At 42.7% G+C, this 14,105-nt stretch overlaps 1 pseudogene; it reads right to left on the bottom strand.

The window, feature by feature from the left end:
• Nucleotides 1-3,871: 3,871 nt before the first annotated feature.
• LOC142492407 (pre-mRNA-processing factor 6-like) lies at nucleotides 3,872-5,612 on the bottom strand (annotated as a pseudogene).
• Nucleotides 5,613-14,105: the final 8,493 nt, after the last annotated feature.

The following is a 14,105-nucleotide window of genomic DNA, read 5'->3' as shown; positions in this document are numbered from 1 at the left end:
TAACTATAATGATATTTTATGAGCAAATAACTATAGAACAGGTTTTGTATTAGAGAATGCAGCTTTTCACTAGAATGTTGAGTAGATGAGTGTGCGATTTATAAACATGTTCAATATTATGAATGGAGCATACTTTATTCAATAATGAGTATATCTATTTTATATGTAGCTCTTAGTCCCAGATCCACAGATGTCCGTTATTTAATAAGTTAATGCCTCATTAAGCATTAACATGCATTTCAAAGCTCGCTAATGTCAGGTTAATGAAATGCAAAAGAAGTGATAACTATAGCAGGTAATTATGTGGGTATGTGTTGTTAACGCCAGGATTGAACCTGACATTAGTTAGGTCATATCTAAAGGTGAACAAAACACAAAACCCCAGCAAGCTCTTTTTGGGAACTCCTGAGCCCCCACAAAATATATATATATATATATATATATATATATATAAATATATATGTATATAAGTGTCAAAAAGGAGTGCTATTAAGCGTGGCATATGTATACAACAGACGACAGAGAAGCCCAATATAATCCAACATGACAAAAATACACAGTAAAATACTAATATTCTCTTGAAAAAGGGTCAATTAGTCAAACTAAATGACCCTTTTTCAAGTGAATATATAAGTATTTTACTGTGTATTTTTGTCATGTTGGATGTAGCATTGGGCTTCTCTGTCGTCTGTTGTATACATATGCCATGCTCAATAGCACTCCTTTTTGACACTTATATACATATATATTTTTGTGGGGGCTCAGGGGTTCCCAAAAAGAGCTTGCTGGGGTTTTGTGTTTTGTTAACCTATTCTCAGCTGTTTCAGCTGTTGGAGGTTAGTGGCTCCGCCTTCCCAGATTTTAAGCCTACCCCTCCCCACTTCCCAAGTTAGTAGGTCCTTTCAGTCTACTGGATATAGATCCAATGTGGTCTTTCTCCCTCCTAATAGAGGTAAATGAGAATTTTAATCGTAAAATTACAATTTTATCTGGTAGTGTTAGAACTTGCGAACAGGTGTCTGCCTTACCCTGGACTGAAGAGAGAGCTGGAAAGTCCTATTCTTACTAGAGTACCAAGTGACTTTTATAAACCTCCCCAAGGTTGGGGTCCTTCATCAGCATAGCATGACCAGTAAAACGAAAATTGACCCGGTCAAATAATATTTTAGGAACTCAACTGTTATGTATTTGAATTGGTAATGAATTGAATCAGAGGAACGACGAAATGCTGCCAATTTAAATTCCGGGATCTCTGCATTTACTCTGGAATTCAATGACGAAGCAGACCTTCCAAAATGCATTTGGATGCCTTTTTGCCTCTCAAAGCTATCCATACCCGGCTGAATCAATACAGCAGATCTAAAGCACACACATACTGTACATGTCAATATAACATGTACATATCTGGTTGCCCAAAGGCGGACGGCTGATGGGGCTCCCCAAGAGCTGCTCCCCTCTGCACAGGACCAGCATGCTAAGGGTTAACATTTGCTTGTACTTTGTGGAACATCAACCCCACCCACTGGGATGTTAATGAGCCAAGAGGACAAAGAACTTTGTATTTGCAGCTGCATTCAATCTGAACCCCTTCAGTGTACATCTGTGTCGCACCAAAGGCGGACAGCCTTTGGCGCAGGGCAGCCAAAAGGTGTGAGCTGTTTACTGCTTTTCGCTGATGTTTAGTCATATTAGAGCTTCGCTATTTCAATCTGAAACTCACCAGGCCTTTATACCGTGTACCCAAATTTCCAACTCTATCTGTCCAAGAAATGTCTGTGAATTGACTGTATAAGCTATGCTTTTTTTTTTTTTTTTTAAATCATGAGTTTTATTTCGGACAAGACAAAACAGATGAGCGAACAGGTTCTCATTCTCCCCAGACGGTGCCGTGCCCGAGATCATACTATACTGCAACCCAATTGTTACTGTGGCATGTCCATCAAAATCAAATTACATGGGAGGATTTAGAGAATTCAGATAGGCTCCATGCGATGGCTCCATAAAAAAAGAGAGACTACATAACACAAATCCTACCTACAGCAATGAATTCACTAAAAACATGGGCTAGCAAAGGCACGAAACACAGCCTAAGGTCACTACAGACAGGTATGCCTCCCCTCTCTCTTGCAATCCTAACTTTGTCCCTGGCATGACAGAGGGAACTTGGTGGAAGGGAAAAGGCATTAACAAGGAGTAGCAATCTCATGGAAGAAAGCAATATAAAATCTCGCTTTAATCTTAACGATATCAAATCCCAGATTCAGGAAGATATCTCCAATTAAAACACTTTCTTATAAGCTCAAACCACAAGTTCATTCCGGTCACTCAGACGTACTCCGAATATTATTTTGCAAGTCATGGCCAATGCGACCAGAGCTTATTATCCGCCCTGTATCCAATTTTAATACCAGCAGGGAACTGCGAGTATTGATGCCAAGGGGAATCTGCCTTTTGTTAAACGGAAGAGTTAGGAGAGACGCTTGACAATGAAGAATGGGAAGATATCTGGGAAGCAGCTGCCCTGTTCTCCATTAACACACTTGTTCAGGAAAAAACAGCTACAGGACGATCTACAGATGGTATTTCACTCCAGTCAAACTAAATAAAATGAACAGAAAGCTATTTCTCCATGTTTCCGAGTCTGTGATTGCTCAGGATCAATGCTCCATAGTTGGTGGATGTGACAGAGTGAAGTCAACTCCTATCAGTTATGCCTGGGAGACATACGTCTGAGTGCTTCATCCAGCACTCATAAGGGTTAACTCAGGATGTAAGCTGACACCTGTTAGCCAGGAAGGTAGAAAAGGATCTTGTGACTGGCAGTAGCTGCCTGTCTCAGATGAGAGCACATGGATAGATGTGCTGCTAGCCAGAAGGATACAGCACACTACTTACTGCAGCCAAAGTAAGATTTCTTTCATTTGTTTGCATGACTGCTTAAAAGACTCTTACGGTTTGGGTATGGTTTAGCCAGCCAGCCTGCTAGCTAGGACTGCTGTGTTAGTCAGTTTTCTCCCAAAGTGGAGCAGGATTTATTTTGTTAAAGGGACAGTGTACCCGCATGTTATGTTACTGTGGAGAAATAAAGCCACTGAACGTTTTCATTTATCCTGAAACTACACGTGTGGACTGTTCCCTGACCTCGGCTACAGGCCGTCCTGCCACAGTGGAGTCGTCCTTCAGTGGCACACCTTTGTAACCAACCAGATCACCCGGTTAATAAATTACATCCTACAGCTCTCGTTTCGTTCTGATCCCTGGGTTGCCCGGTGAACAGATCAGTCCCAAACCTAAAATCGGAGGGAACGTAAGTTACTTACACAAAACATTTTCCGCCACTAGGTTCTGAAGAAACCAGCATCGGCACTAAATACGGGAGTCACCAAAATCTGGCAGCTACTCCACAAGAAAAGTCGACAGCTTTTCTGAATGATAGGCCAAAAGTTTTTTGGCGGTACCCCTAGCTCAGAAGTGAGAGGGCCTAATTTTGTCAGAAATATAATCTCTATATAGTGAATCTGAAACTGTATTTGGCTGGGATGGGGGCGGTGCGGGGGAGGGCGGGGGGTTGCTGTACCGTACCCGGCCTTCCCTGTCTCGGGACACTTAACACAAGAAGAAGTGTGGCATGAAATAGTGATTTGAAAATCTGGAAATGCCAATAGATGTATCGATAAACAATTGGTGCAATTTGAAGCCATATGCTCCTCTATGAATGTGTCATTGTTGAAGTGTCCATTCTGTGTTCCTCTCCCTCCCCCCTGCTTTCTGTGTCCAACTTGTCCTATTAATGAAAAATAAAACTTACATTTACATTTTTTTTTTAAATGAATAAATGATGAAGCATGGACATTAAAAAAACCTATATAAAAATAAATACATAGAGGGTTAACTCTTTCAGCGCAGAAGGGCCCCCACAAGGCATGGCAGGCCTCTCTGGCGTGGTATTTACAGTGGCGCAGTGCAGCCTCAGAAGCTGTTTTTGATCTTGGCGGCTGCCAGGATGAGAATTTCCCCGATCTTCTGCTGCCAGTTCTTGATGTCTTTGGACTCTTCGCACCATAGCTCCCCGTGACGTGGCTCTGCGTTCTCGCAGCACTTCCGCACGTCTTCTTGCTGATCCTTTGTGCCGTGTTGCAGCTCAAACTTGTAAAAGGCGGCCCAGGCGTCTCCGAGGTCAGAGTCAATTTTCACGGTTCAGTGGAACCACTCGCGAGCTTTGGTGGTTTTCCGCTCACTCCAGAACAGTTTAGCCACGGCCAGAAGCACATGTGGATTGTGCTCACACTTCTTGAGGGCATATACGCTCTTGGTCTTGTGCTGGGGACGGGCCTCCAGGAACACGGCTTCTGCCCAGAGAATCCCTGAGTTGGGACATTCCTGCAGAGCTTTGGCCATTAAGGTGTTTGCAATGTTCTTCAGTCCAGCTCTGTACTCCAGACCTACGGACTCTAACCAAAGCTCCGGGGTCTTTGGGTTCTTCAGTCGAGCCTTCTCCAGGATGGCTCTGGCCCTGGTCAGTTGGCCGACCTTCTCTTCAAGCCAGGACAGCAGCAGCCACAGCGCGGTGGAGTGCGGACACTTCTTCAGCCCTTGGTTATATGCCTCTCTGGCTCTATCCACCAGCTCCTGCTGCTCCTCTATCTGTCCCTTCATTATCTACTCCTCGCCTTCGCCAGAAGTCTGCTCGCTCTCTCGTATTAGTTGTTCTCGGACTCCAGCTTCACGGCAGCCAGCCAGATCTTCTCGCTGTTGGGGTTGGCCTGGAACGCCAGGGCCAGGAAACTTCTGGCAGCCGGCACGTCACCCGCCAGCCACTTGGACTTGGCTCCCATCAGCCACAAGACTTCAGCTTTGGGACAGTGGGCCACAGCCCTCTGCAGAATTGTCTCCAGGGACTCCCTGGTTCCGTGGTTCTTCTCAAAATAAGCGGCCCTGAGCCACACGCTCTTCTTGCTGGGGAAAACCTGCAGAGCGTGGGCGTAAATCGCCTGAGCACATTTCAAGGCGCTGTGTGAGACGCAACTGTCGGCATCCTCCATCCACGTGTGCTTCCGATCCTCCACTTCTATCCCGATGCCAATCACATCCCTAATGACGACTTGACAGGTCACCACGCTGCCCGCTTTATCACACTCCTCCGCGTCCTGGATCCACTGCTCGCGATTGATCTCCACCCCGTTGGCTCGCAGGGAAGTGATAGCTCAGTCTACGATCTTCTCCACCATTTGCGTTTTGCCGTTGGCCTCCTCCAGCTTGGCAGCTGTGATCCAGATGTGTTGGTCCGTGGGGATGTTCTTGCGAGCCTTGTTCAGGACCTTGCGGGCATTCTCATAGGTCTCCAGCCTGGCCAGAGCCAAACACAGCTCCACGCTGGTGGGGCAGCATTCCACGGCGCGGCTCAGCAAAATCCGAGTGTCCACCGGCTCCTCCAGCTCCAAGGCCGCCTTCCACAAATGCACAGAATTTGGCACATGCTCCAGTGCTTTCTGCAGGACACGTTTCTTTGCCTAGAGATCCGTCTCCAGCTCGGCGGCGCGGATGTAGATGCGGACGGACTGCGGGAGGTGGCAGTCAAATAACACCTCTGTTTTTTTTTTTTTTTTAGCCATTTTTTTATTTTAACTCTGTGTCCTGGACATACTTGAAAATGAGAGGTAACTCTCAATGTACTGTATTGCTTTCTTGTAAAACATTTTTATAAATAAAATAAAGAAGTGAGCTTGCTGAGAAGCCAGCATACAGATAAGCTTTTTACTTACAGTGGAAAGAAAAAGTTTGTGAACCACAATGATAATTACAGAAATTCCATAGTTTTAAATGCTACCTCCTTGCACCTTGAGAAAGAGCCACCGGCTCGAAACGCGTTGGTGGGGGCCTGAGGGCTCCATTTTTTGTATTTTTGCACTGATCCAATAAACTAACTTTTTTTATCTGGGTCCCACTCTCCTAGTAGTTCATTTTGTTTCCAGCTGTGCTCCATCTCTCCTTCGTTTGGATGTCCGGTCTTGTGGAGTAACGGCAGCACGCACCCATGGAGGAATTCCCACAAAAGACCCTACAAATGTGAGTCACTCCAACCTGTTTATTTGTATACACCCATACTTACCCAACCGATATATATGTCTGGTTACTAGCCAGTGAAGGTCCCACATCATTGCAGTGGGATCTTTTCCAGCTAATCGGTATCTAGTGGAAGTGGTTTATTGCAAGGGTTGGAGTATTTTGGTCTGGACTGTCTGGGACCTCCAGGGACACAATTTATATGCTTATAGTCTTGGGCTATTTAGCCAGTGGTTCATGTTGGAGCACCATACATTTTCTTGTGACTCCTTGAATCAAAACCAGTCTTTTCTTAAATATTATAAGGTTGATATTAACCAAATCCATGTCTTTTGAAACAAAATGATATACAGTATGAATTAGACAAACAATGAGTAATTATAAGTCAGGGTATGTGAAAAAGTAAGTGAAACACTGGTTTTATCAGCTAAATTAAAGAAAATAATTATAATCAAGTGTTTAAATAATTAGGTTAGATCTTCGGTGTGAGTCTTGGAGGCCCCATTCTATAATAATATCAGAAACTTTGTGAGTTTGGTCTTCACCATACAGGTGTGTGGAAACACGCTATGTTATGATCCAAAGAAATCTCTGAGGTTTACAAAACCATTTGTAAGGATTTGGGGCTCCACCAATCCACTATCAGACAAATGGAAAAAGTTCAACACCACACTACCCAGGAGCGGTCGTCCTATCAAAATCTCTACAATAACAAACCCCATTGAAATGTTGTGGCAGGACCTGAAGCGAGCTTTCCATGCAAGGAAGCCCTAAAATATCACTGAGTTGAAGCAGTTGTGTAAGGCAGAATTCCTTAAAACTGATATGAGAGACTGACTAGCAGCTACAAGAAACATGAAGTCATTGCTGCTCAAGGGGTACTGAATCTAAAGGTTCACATACTTTTTCACACATGGATATTGAATGTTGTATCATTTTGTGGATAAATAAATATTGAAAAAATATCATGTTTTTGTGTCATTTGTTCAGTTTTTTTTATCTATTAGTTAGACTTGGATTAAGATCTAATAACATTTTAGGTTTGAAATATGTGAAAATCCTAAGGGGTTCACAAAGTTTCTCGCCACTGTACTGTATGTACTCTTGTGAGCACATTTTAAGGTATCTTCTTTTAAAATACATTTGTTGCACTGTCTGCACGTGTGGATTTGCCTTTTTTGCACTACCCTTATAGATTATATTCAATTTAAATAAATATTAATAAAATATACAGCTGTAATTAAATATACTGAGAGATTTTTTACAATTCTAATAACTGTGTAAATAATATCTTTATTCATTTAACAAGCATCATAATTCTGTAATAGGAAGCTACAACTGTGTACCAAATTAAATTAAAGCAATATCTTATTCTAAGTGGCCTATGGAATGTAGTGTCACACATAATCATCAATATTCACATTGCAAATCATGTTAATGGAGTATGATCATTTACAGTACCGTATGTATTTGTACAGAACATTATCCAACACATTGAAAGTATTTTATAATGTATAGAAAGGCGAAAATATTACTAAAAGGAAATAGTAGGACGCAGGCTCTGGAATAACCTAACTATCCACACGAGGAAAGCTCCCACTATGCAAGCGTTCAAGAAATCCCCTATTTTGTGAAGCATTTTGGCACTAGCCTCAATTGTTCCACTCTGCAAACACCTTTGGTTAGTCGGAGAGCGAAAAAGAAACCATTGATTCATTGATGTGATACCACACTTTCATTCTGGATATTACTAAATGAGTGAGTCTTTAAGGAAGTCATAAGCAGATGTGTAAGCAGATTCTGTCTTATGAAATATCTTACCAGAAAAGTCTAAAATATTTTTTTTAGGAATTTCAAACCTAGAGATGCCAACCATATCGTTATATATCAATATTCCTAAGGAAATTAGATACTTGCTGCGTTCCTGCACTCGTTCCTCTGAACGCCTCTGAAGGAAATCTCAAACTCTCGCAAACTTCCTTCACTACAAATGTATGCTATCCTATCAATTCTGTCCTTTCTCAGGCTAAACAAACCTACTTTTCTTCACTAATCAACATGCACAAGTCTAACCCATGATGACTCTTCTCTGTCTTTGACTACCTAATCAGACTACCCTCAGCTGCTACTTCTTCCTCCATCTCACCTCAGGACTTTGCTGACTATTTTAAGGAAAAGGTGGAATCCATACAGAACATCCCCTCTGTTTCCTCCTCCCACCCAACACCGCTTCCTAACTCTCCTCCTGCCTTCCTTGACTCTTTTTCCGCTGTCACAGAGGAGGATGTGTCACTGCTTATCTCCTCTTCTCCTTCTACCACCTGCCCTTTTGACCCTATTCCCTCCCATCTCCTAAAATCTCTTGCTCGTACTATAATCCCTATGCTCACACAGATTTTTTAACTCTTTCCTCTACTCGGGTACCTTTCCCTCCTCCTTCAAACATGCAATAGTCATACCATTTCACAAAAACAGCAAGCTTGACCCTACCTGTCTTTCTAACTATCGACCTGTCTCCCTCCTGACTTTTGCCTCTAAACTCCTTGAACGTCTTGTATTCTCTCGTTTGCTCCATTTTCTCAACACCTATTCTCTCCTAGACCCTCTACAATCTGGCTCCCAAACTGCTCACTCCACTGAAACAGCCCTCACTAAAATAACTAATGACCTGCATGCTGCCAAAGACAGAGATCATTACACTCTGCCCATACGACCTCTCTGCAGCATTTGACACCGTGGACCACCCTCTTCTCCTTCACATTCCCCATACTCTTGGTATTCGTAACAAACCTCTATCCTGGATTTCCTCCTACTTCTCCAATCGTACTTTCAGTGTCTCTTCTGCTAACCTCTATCGATCTCTCTGTGGGAGTACCTCAGGGCTCTGTCCTGGGACCTCTTCTCTTTTCTCTGTACACTCTTTCTCTAGGTGACTTCATAACATCTCTTGGGTTTAAATATCACCTCTATGCTGACGACACACACATTAACTTTTCAACCCCTGACCTTACACCTGCTGTACAGACCAAAGTTTCTTAATGTCTCTGGGCTATATCATCCTGGATGGCCCTCCTCCGACTTAAGCTTAACATGGCAAAAACAGAGCTCCTTATACTTTTGCCCAAACGTGATCCTACTACCTCCTTCCACATTACTGTTGGAAGTACCATCAATCACCCAGTAGCCCAAGCACGGTGCCTAGGGGTCACACTCGACTTCTCTCTCACTTGCTCCCCTCACATTCAAAACATATCTTAAACCTGTCGCTTTTTCCGCCACAATATTACAAAGATACGCCCTTTCTGTTACTCGACTGCTAAAACTTTGACTCAGGCTCTCATTCTCTCCCGTCTCGATTACTGTAATCTCCTGCTGTCCAGCCTTCCTGCTTCTCACCTGTCCCCCTACAATCTATCCTTAACGCAGCTGCCAGAATCACTCTACTCTTTCCTAAATCTGTCTCAGTATCTCCCCTGCTGAAATCACTCTCCTGGCTTCCTATCAAATCACGCATCTCACATTCAATTCTCCTCCTCACTTTTAAAGCTTTACACTCTTCTGCCCCTCCTTACATCTCAGCCCTAATTTCTCGCTATGCACCATCCAGACTCTTGCGTTCTGCTCAAGGATGTCTTCTCTCTTCCCCCTTTGTATCTAAAGCCCTCACCCGCCTTAAACCTTTCTCACTGACTGCCCCACACCTCTGTAATGCCCTTCCCCTCAATACCCAACTAGCACCCTCTCAATCCATCTTTAAGACCCACCTTAAGACACACTTGCTTAAAGAAGCATATGAGTAGCACTGCGGCTAATACTATACACGATACATAAAGCTTGGCCTCCTGCAGACGCACTTACTAGAATGCCCTCCTACTGTCTTTGTACATTCTCTCTACCAATTAGATTGTAAGCTCTTCAGAGCAGGGACTCCTCTTCCACAATGTTACTTTTATGTCTGATGCACTTATTCCCATTACTGTATGTGTTATTTGTAGTTATTTGTTATTTATATGATTGTCAAGTGTATTACTGCTGTGAAGCGCTATGTACATTAATGGTGCTATATAAATAAAGACATACATACATACAGTACATAATACATTTATTTCATATAGCGCTTTTCTCCCAAAGCGCTTAATAATTTCAGTGTTGTGTGTGGTACACAGCACATAGGAATTGTTACAAACACAGACACAGTCCCTGCCCAGATCAGCTTACAATCTATGATTTTGGTTTTGAGACACAGTGAGATAAAGTGACTTGCCCAAGGTCACAAGGAGCTAACACTGGAATGTGAACTAGGCTCCCCTGGTTTAAACTCAATGTCATAGTTTACAGAGTCAGTGTTTTTACTCACTGAGCCACATGATAAATTATTGCAAAAAAAAAAAACCCCAATGATATTAAAGGAGCACTCCAGGCAACACTATGCTTTTTTTTTTTTTTTATAGTTTTGAAGGAGGGGGTCTGTGAAGCTGAGCTGAACCATTGATTTCAGCTACTTATCTCCTGTAAGCATAGTATCACTTGGAGTGCTTCTTTAAGTAACGTTATGCTCTTTTTGAGATTGCAAATCTTTTCAGATATTGATGACCATAAATCATAATACAAAAACATTTTTCTTTTCGACGATGTAATATTTAGAGTGGTCTCTAGATGTCAGTAAACAATGTAAAAGGTTTACGTCTGGGAAAGGCTTACTATCTTAATTAACCATGCTCTAATTAAAAAAAAACAGACACCACCTTCAGTACAAATTCATATCTGTTGGCGATGCAATAAAGGAAAAAACATTGAGCCAATTAGCTCACTCTCTTCAAATGCTATTTATGTTATTTACAGCTCCAGATATGTTTAACAGTTTTTCAAATGTATGTCTGCAGGCATACAGTAATTCTGCATTAGAAACAGGGGTGCCCAATTCCAGTCCTCAAACCAACAACCCCCCAACCACCCAACAGGTCAGGTTTTCAGGATATCCCAGCTTCAGCACAGGTGGCTCAGTCAAAGTCCCTCTGTGCTGAAGCAGGGATTTATTGAGCCACCTGTGCTGAAGCAGGGACTTATTGAGTCACCTGTGCTGAACCTTTGTTTTAAATATGCATGGTGTCTCATTTAGAGGTGGATTAACAGGTATTGTGGTGCAGCAGATGTGGACCAGAAATAACAACAATTACACAATCAGATTTATGACTCATGTTAAGTTACATAATTTATATTATGCCAAAACGGTATCATTACCATACACACAGTATAATGTAATACATAAATATTTCTGTGTAAGGGGTGCCATTATTATGATGGAGAACAAGCTCTGACCCATCCATTTTGGTTCTATGACAGACATGTTTCATATATCAAATTCATATTAAAATGTGCAGATACAATTATTTTTTGTTTGAATCTGCTAACAATTTTAATAAACAATATATTTTAAATAATTAAGTGTAGGATATGGCTAATGATTGCCTATTTATTTTTATTTAACAGTTGTGCATTTTTATACTGTGGGTTTTTGGAAAAATCAGTGAAAGTTAGTGTTCTTTTAAGCATATTAATGTAATCTTCATAATAGAAGTGTAGCGGGATACCCAATGGGCTGGCAGTAAACCCTGGTGTTCACAGGTTTGCCAGAAGTTGGTATGGGGTTTTCCCCTTCACCTTTGGTACTGCACTTGAGTGACTGCAGAGGGTGGCACATCCTGTTGTAGCTGGGACAACGCGGTGCCTGCCTTCTGGCTGTATTTAAGGGCAGGACCACCCTAAATTTGGAGGTTGTTCCTTCCCCCTGCGGAAGGAAGGTCAAACGACTGGGAGCCTGAGATTGGGGTCTACCCACGTGCTCTTCCCTGTGGGGAGGAGTGAGTGTGAACCAATACCTCTGCCTCCGTTAGGGAGGTGGGGAAGAGTTATGACGGCTGCGGGTGCCCTTGGCCTGTAGTGACGGTCCAGGGACCATTACCAGTGATAGCTGCGAGAGTAAAGAGACTGCAACCAGCAGAAGACTGCGGAGTAGCTGTGTATTACTGCAAAGACTTGAGTAATAAACCGTTCCTGTTTGCAATATACCTCCAGGCTGGTGTGTGATCTAACTGGGGGGAGAAGTACACGTTCTACCGTGGGAGATCGCCTCCATATTCATGGAGCCTAAGGCAGATGGAGGCGCTGCACTACTAAGTATTATGTGGAGTATGGACCCCAGAAGCCTGATCCTGTGTCCCAAAGTCATCACGGACAACTCGGTCCTCTTGTTACCAGCAGGTATGCACCACACACCATGTAATGGCCCCTATCTGCGATGGGGGTGGGGGACACCATTACAGAAATATTACATGTTCTTTTTTTAACTGTATATTTAGTGAAATACTTTATGGGGTACAGAATAAAAAATAGGGAGGGAGGAAGAGATGGGGGTGGGGGCATTTATACATTACATATTACATCACATTACATATATAGCACAGATGGCATAATAATAGACCTAAGTATCTGCTCAAATATCCTGAGCGGTGAAGGGAAGAAGAGAAAAGAAGCAAGAGAACAAAAAGTAGGGTTGTTGATATCCATCCCCTGTGGTTCACCCAACATCCAGGGCCCCCGTAATGTCACAGCAAGGCCATATTAGAGTCTAACCAGGCACCACCCTCTTTAGCTAAGCAGGGCCCCCATACCCAAAAAAAACTGTTGGGCTTCTCCTGTAGGAAGACAGAAATTATTTTCATGTCCGTACATACCATGCTCTGAGCTTTAACTTGTTTAGGTCAAGGATTATTTGCTTGTTCCAGCAAGCAGTTATACAGCATCTAGTGGCCAAGAGCATAAGAAATAATAGTTTGAGAGTGTCTAGGCGTTTCAGAGGGGGGAGGGGGGGCGGTTTGCTGGTAAGGTCCAATTAGGTAGTTCACAAGAGTGAAGATCTGCCTCCATAGAGGGTCAAAAAAGGGCAGGACAACTAAACATGAGGGAGAGAGCTTTTTGGCTGCATCCACAGAAACAGGGGAGGAATGGTATTATTGATGGCATGCATACTAATGTGTATGAAGTACCAGCGGAATAGCAATTCTTGTAGGCATTCTACTTTTTGATTGTGCATATAGAGCTCGTCGCCATGACTTCAAATGTCATCTATTTGTAGAATTTCACCTAACTTGGCTTGCCACATCAAAATCTCACTTCAACATGTATGTGCATTTGTTGCTACAGTCAACATTTAGAAGCAGTTGATAAATTGTGGCAATGAGTCATTTTTTCAAGATACCTGGAATTAAACAGATTCTCAAAGTGAGTTGTGATTGCTGGGGAGGAGTACTGACATAACAGCAAATGTTTCAACTGTAGGTATCTGAAGAGCTCCGCTGAAGGCAATCCCATTTTCTCCTGCAAATCAGACTCTGGTGAAACCCACATTTTCCTGGCTATTTTCCTAGATTAAATTTGGGGTTTTGGAAGAGCTGGATCATGCCAGAGTTATTGGTGGAAAGGTTACATTTAGATTTTAAGTGATTCAACAGTTGGAGCTAATATCAGGATGTTGTATAGAAGAGTTCTCCTAGAGGCCTATCTTGTTTTTGTTTCCGTCGATTGCCCAGAATCTTAGCATAAGGACTGAGTTTACTTTAGCTGGGGCAATTATATGGTTTTCGATATCTACCCAACCACTCATGTGTGCCCCAGAACTCAACAAGGATATTTGACTTAGTTGGGAAGCCTGTAGATTCCTTTGAAACTTGGGGACAGTTAACACCCCTGATGTTGTGCATCTCTGATAAACTGTGTTTTAGACCCTAGGTGCTTTTCCCCCTCCCGCCTCCCCCCCTTCCTTGCCGATGAAGCGTGAAATGCATCTTTGCAAGTTTATCAGATATTTTTGAGCACTTGGATAGGAAGTATGGGTAAGGTACATTAGCCTGGGTAGAAGATTCATCTTGACTATCCTACCTATACAAGAAATGCAGTACTTGTCCATGCCATCAGAACCCTCTTTAGCTCATGCAACAATTTTGGGTAATTAAACTTTAAAGAGTCTGAAATGTGAGATTGAC

Source organism: Ascaphus truei, chromosome 4 (genome assembly GCF_040206685.1).
Source record: "Ascaphus truei isolate aAscTru1 chromosome 4, aAscTru1.hap1, whole genome shotgun sequence".
In the NCBI taxonomy this organism is placed as follows: Eukaryota; Metazoa; Chordata; class Amphibia; order Anura; family Ascaphidae; genus Ascaphus; species Ascaphus truei.
Note: the sequence above shows the minus strand (reverse complement) of the source record. Positions and strands in the feature narration are given on the sequence as shown.